The sequence below is a fragment of the Lygodium microphyllum genome, chromosome 12 (genome assembly GCF_053477565.2).
Source record: "Lygodium microphyllum isolate KBCC chromosome 12, Lygodium_microphyllum_v1.1.10, whole genome shotgun sequence".
NCBI classification, from domain to species: domain Eukaryota; kingdom Viridiplantae; phylum Streptophyta; class Polypodiopsida; order Schizaeales; family Lygodiaceae; genus Lygodium; species Lygodium microphyllum.
In genome coordinates, this window is record NC_141146.1 from 21,163,702 (window position 1) to 21,169,938 (window position 6,237).

A 6,237-nucleotide genomic window follows, 5' to 3' on the forward strand; every position below is an offset into this window, starting at 1 on the left:
TCTATGGGTGGTATGAAGTATTTTTTTACTTTCATAGATGATTTTTCACATAAAATATGGACTTATCCCATAAAGCAAAAGTTTGGTGTATTGGCAGTTTTTTAGAGATGGCTTACTTTGGCAGAAAACCAGTTTGGGCATAGGATGAAATGCCTAAGGATAGATAATGGGGGTGAGTATGTCTCACGTGCTTTTGAGCAGCTATGTGATGAGAGGGGTATTAAACGTTAGTTGACCGCCCCCTACACCCCTCCCCAGAATGGTAGGGCTAAGCAGATGAATAGGACCATCTAGGAGAGGGTTCACAATATGCTTAGCCATACAGGCCTACCCTAGCACTTTTGGACTGAGGCAGTTACGACTGCCATGCATATCATTAATAGATCCCCCTGTAGTGCCATTGATTTCTAGGTTGCAGAGGAGGTATGGACAGGAAATCCTCCCTCTTAAGCACATTTACGTGTCCTTGGATGTGAGGCATTTTGCCATGTGCCCAAGGACAAGCGTAACAAGATGGATCCTAAGAGTGTTAAATGCATATTCCTTGGCTATGGAGATGTAGGAGAGATGGGTTACCGTCTATGGGATTCGCAGGCATGGAGAGTTATCCATAGCCATGATGTAGTCTTCCATGAAGACAAGATGCATAGGCAGCCTAAGAAGATAGTGGAGATACGTAGGGTTATATTTCAGGAGGAGCCATAAGATTCCATACAGCTAGCTAGACAGGCTGCAACAGTAGCAGGTACTCATGGCCAGGGTGTTGGACAAAATGTTGAGCATGTAGTAGAGCCTACAGTGTGGTGTTCTGCTAGAGATAGATTCCCCCTGACAGATTTCAGCCCTCGATGCATTATGTCTTGGTTATACATGTAGGAGAGCCTTTCTCTTATGATGAGGCTATGCGCAGGGGTGACACTCACTCATGGGAGAGGGCTATGCAGTCTAAGATAGATTCCTTGCATAAGAATGAGACTTGGGATTTGGCTTCCTTGCCTAGCGGCAAGAAGGCTCTGCCATGCAAATGGGTGTACAAGTTGAAGAGTACCCTTGGACACCCCAAGCTAGCTTATAAGGCAAGACTTGTTGCTAAGGATTTTAAATAGAAGCATGGAGTTGACTTTGATGAAGTTTTTTCTCTTGTGGTTAAGATAACCATCCTTCGCTTGGTTTTGGCCTTAGTCTCGCAGCTTGACTTGGACTTGTATTAGATAGATGTCAAGATGGCATTTTTACATGGAGATTTGCATGATGAGATTTACATGGTGCATCCTGCTTTTATGCAGCCACAGGGCTACAGTTATAGTATAATGGATCCGTGCTTCTACACGAAGAAATCCATGATGAATCTTTGCTTATTTTGGTACTTTATATGGATGACATGTTATTAGCAGGAAAAGCTCATGATGAGCTAGATGCTCTTAAGGCTCAGCTCAAGAAGAGCATTGAGATGAAGGATCTGGGACATGCCTCTCACATACTTGGTATGCGCATTAGATGTGACAGGCATCAGGGACTCCTCTCACATACTTGGTATGCGCATTAGATGTGACAGGCATTAGGGACTCCTCTACTTGTCACAGAGGGAGTACATTCATAAAGTCCTTGAGTGCTTCCGCATGCAGGATGTGAAGCCTATTGGCTGTCCATTTCCTTCTTATGTGAAGGTATCACAGGTCGATTGTCCACAGGCAAATGAGAAAAGGGCCGAGATGGCCAAGATTCCCTATGCCATCCGCAGTGGGCAGTCTTATGTATGCCATGATAGTCACTCGTCCAGATATTACCTTTGCAGTTGGTGTTGTGGCATATTATATGACTACATCTGGCAAGAACCATTGGGATGCCGTGAAGGGTATCATGAGGTACCTGAAGGACACTGCAAATATTTGCATATGCTATGGCAGCTAGGATACAGGAGTTGTGAGGCACATTGACTTTGATTATGTAGGACATGCAGACAGTAGGAAGTCCACTTCTGGCTATGTGTTTATCTATGATGGAGGTGCTATCTCTTGGATGTCCAGGGTGCAAAAGTGCACAATTCTTTCCATGACTGAGGCTGAGTATGTTGCAGTCACTGAGGCTTGTAAGGAGGCCATATGGTTAGGCCATTTGGTTCATGACCTTGGTATTGATGCTATCCCTACATTGCATTTAGACTCTATGAGTGCTATTCAGTTAATCCGGTCTTCCGTGAGAAGATGAAACACATTGAGGTGAGGTGTCAATTTATACGTGGGGTCATTGAGGAGAAGTTTTTTAACCTTGTTAAGATTTTGAATGATTTTGACTGACCAGAATCCTATAGATTTGCTCACTAAAAGCCTCTCTACGGAGCGCTTTGCCTTCCTCAGGAGATTGATGGGTGTGGGATGAGATGATGTCTTTCCTCATCCTATTGTATATGTGTACATGTTGTACTATCTTTTCTTTTTCTTTTTCACTCCTCACTGGGGTAGATTCACCTTTAAGTGGGAGGTTGTTGTGGGTAAAGGCGCCTTTGACTAGCCACCTGTGTATTACTACATTGACAGTACCTGCACCTGCACACTGTAGGCGGCGTGTGCCCATCACTGTCACTTTATTCTTTATTCTTTTAGTGACAGATGAATGAAGGGAAGGCCGATCACACATTGTGACTATTGGAGTTCCCACATTGTGAGTCTCTCTCTTTCTCTTGCTCTTGCTCTCCCAACATAGCTCTCCCGTGCAAGCTTTTCTCACCTTTCAAGTTTTGGCATTATATCTCACTACATGTGTGCCTCCATGCTCTTGGATGCAACTGCCGTGCACATAGGAATCTAGTATTGCCACGTCCCCTATCTACTAAAGAGGAGGTTAGATGGTAGAGTGACCAAGAGGGAGGCCTAGTACTTACATTGCTACACACAAATGCAAAGGGGTGCACATGGAATTACCCTCAGAATGAGAAGAATAACCTTTAGCACATAGGGTATTTTAAAAAGTAAGTTAAGAACATAAGTGCTACGCTCTTCAATGCAAGTGCATGCACCAGGGCCCACCTTTATGCATGTGAGCATTTAGCACCACCTATGTGCAAAGGTTGCTAGGCCTGCCACTTTGTCATCTGTGAACACTCACCCTTCAAGAGGGTTGAGAGTCATCAAGACATTATGGGCTAGGACCTCGACTTGACGATGTATAGAGATGCTAATTCCTTGCTAATAAATACACATGCGAGTAGGCTTGAAGTTCATACCTACTACTATTATGGGCTTGCCATGGTGTTCATTGGTGGGTTGCTCCTCCTTTTAAGTGGTGGCTATGAGCTGCTGCTCCTCCTGCGACTATAACTTTGCCTCTGTCAATGTAGCTCCTCCTCCTGCGACTATAACTTTGCCTCTGTCAATGTAGCTCCTCCTGTTCTCTTCTCCTTTTCTCCTTTGTATGGTGTAGTGATACATGCGATAGGGGTTAGGTAGATGAGGGTGATGTTGGTGGTGTCATAATTGATGTTGGAGATGGAGATGATGGGGATGGAGTAGGTAATGACGGCGTGGTAGGTGAAGCTGGAGACTATGAAGGGGAGAAGGGACGTGATGGTGGATGGTGATGGTGGGAAAGAGAGTGACGAAGAGAGTGGTTATGGTGATGATGGCGGGGGGGAGGAAAGCAGTAATGATGATGATGGTGGATGGCAGGGTGCAGGAAACATGATGCGTTGGAAGCTGCAGGTGGTCGTGACCATGCGGTGACCACCCAGGACGTGGAGCGGCGAGAGATTCTATATTACTGTAGGCTATGACCCGGCGCGCATGTTGGTGGCGGCTATGTTGGCCGTGACGCAGTTGCCATGGAAGCTCAATAGTAGCCAAGGTGGTGGCAGTGACAGGGGCGAGAAGAGGTGGCTCGCCGGCAGGCTTTGACAACTGCGACAGTGGCTCCACGGTGATGCCGATAAAGACAACGTCGATGAAGGTAACAGAGGTTTGGATGAAGAAGACATGGATGGTGAGGGAACCTCGAGGAGGCAGTGAAGAGGAAGAACATGGGCGACAGATGCCGGGGTAGCAGCCGTGGCCGGGACAGTGATAGTGGTGAGGGAGAGGATGGTGATAGAGACGATGATGGTGAAAATAATAACGGGATCCAATCATGCGAAGGGGAGATAAAAAAAGAAAGCCAAAGCTTTAAAAAAAAACACTGACGGTTGTTTAATTGTTTTTTTTTTTTGGGCAAAAAAGGGATACGGGCTAAACAAGTCCCTTTTTCCACCTAATGTTCCAACCACCCCCACTCTTCCTAGCCCCCCTTTTGACTTCCAAAAGCAAAAGGGGAACCCGAACACCTATTTGTACGTGTTAACAACCCTCTTCACATATTTCAAGCCCCAGATGCTCTACCATTCCCAATCTAAACTACTCTCGCTACAAGGCACGAGCCACGGTTGTACAATGAAGCTTGTCAATAAAAATTTCCCCCCTTTTTTGTTGGTGTGCAATTCTCATTCTTTCATGTTGCTCTCTCCCACTTATGCATGTGAGAGTGTATTGTTGGTGCCAGAACCAAAATTAAAAGTGGAAATAACAAAAGAAAGGAATGCGTTTAACATATCTTATGCTAGAGGAAAACAAAATCAACTTACCAAATCCATGATAATGTGCAATGTAGATGTTACAATCAAATCAATAAAAAGGCAACAAAAGGAACTAGTTTACGCATGCATTTCAAGGTTGATGCAACTAGTATCCTCCTATTCTATGGGAAAACCCATATGAGTGATATGCAATCCATGTGCCCTTATCCCAACGACAATAGAACCAAAATGTTGGGCTTCACACTCAATATGTTGAGGGGCACACCCTTATTCCTTTAAGAGCTTGGACACATGTCTCATTGGACTAGCTCTCACCTAGTCACTCATGCGGATTGGAAATGAGCCGAAAAGGAACCGTTGTAGTGAGCATCATGCTACGTACCCCAATCCAAAGGTCACATCACTAGCTCCATGATTCAAGTGAGCACATCAACGACCCTCAATCCTCTATGGCCTCATCATGCAAGAGAAAGCATGGTAAGGCATAAGAGAGCTTAAGAGAGAAGGCTAGAGGTTTCACTTCCTTGTCCCTCACCCTTCACTCACTCACTCACTCACTCACTCTTACTCTCACTCACTCTCTCACAAGACTTAGGCAAGAAGGTAGAGAAGCAAAGTTGGCACACACAAGAATAGCATTTTCTCTTCATCTTCATCATTTTTATATACATTTTCTAGGTTTAGGGTTTCCCCTTTTCCCTTGGGCATCCTGCCCATCTTATTGCCAAAAGACCACTCTCTCCACCCTTGCATGCGCTTAAACCATATTCCTATTGTTGTAGGTAAAGGCACCTCTGCCTAGCGACTTGTATATTACTACACTAACAGTACTTGTGCCTACACACTGCAGGTGGTGGGGTGCCCATCACTATCACTTCATTCTTTATTCTTACAGTGGCATTTCAATAAAGGAAAGACTGGTCACACATTGTGACTGTTGGAGTTCCCACATTTGGAGACTCTCTCTCTTGCTCCTGCTCCCTCCACCATAGCTCTTGCTCCCACACAAGCTTCCACTTTAGGGCTCATCTCCTTTCAATTGGTATTAAAGCCTTCTTCTTCGTGAGCTTGAACTTAGTTTGGCACACTCTCAACTTCCATTTGAATATCTATAGCGGTCATCTCTTTGTTGGTATCCATAGCTACTCCGTTCGAGCTTCCTATCGGTTGCATTCTTCTTGGGCACTCTTTGAGTCTTTTCGAGCAAGTTGGAGTAGCCACCATAGCTCTCACCCTGTTGAAGCAGCATCACGTTGTGTGGAATAGGCCCTTTTTTAGCAATACTTCACATTTTTCATCTCCTACAGTAGATCTTCTTCATTGGGCAGTTATACAAGCACTTATACACTTGGTTTTGATGCTTGACATTGATCCTTCCACTCTTGGCATTCGATTTGAGCATTAAGCTTTAGATTTGGACTGTTATAACAGCCCATAGACTATCATAAAATAGGGCATCACTTATCTTTGATGTCTACACTCATTGCCATTGGTTGGATAATGCTTGGTTGATGCTTATATATTCGGGGATGCTATTCATTACTTGGAATCGATTTTGGACTGATTTAACCACTTCATTTGCTCTGTTTTGGCTGAGTTTTGTTGGTTGGAAATATAGGGCAACACCTTGTTTGATGCTTCTATGGCTAGCTTTGTTGGTCTTATGATCCTGACAG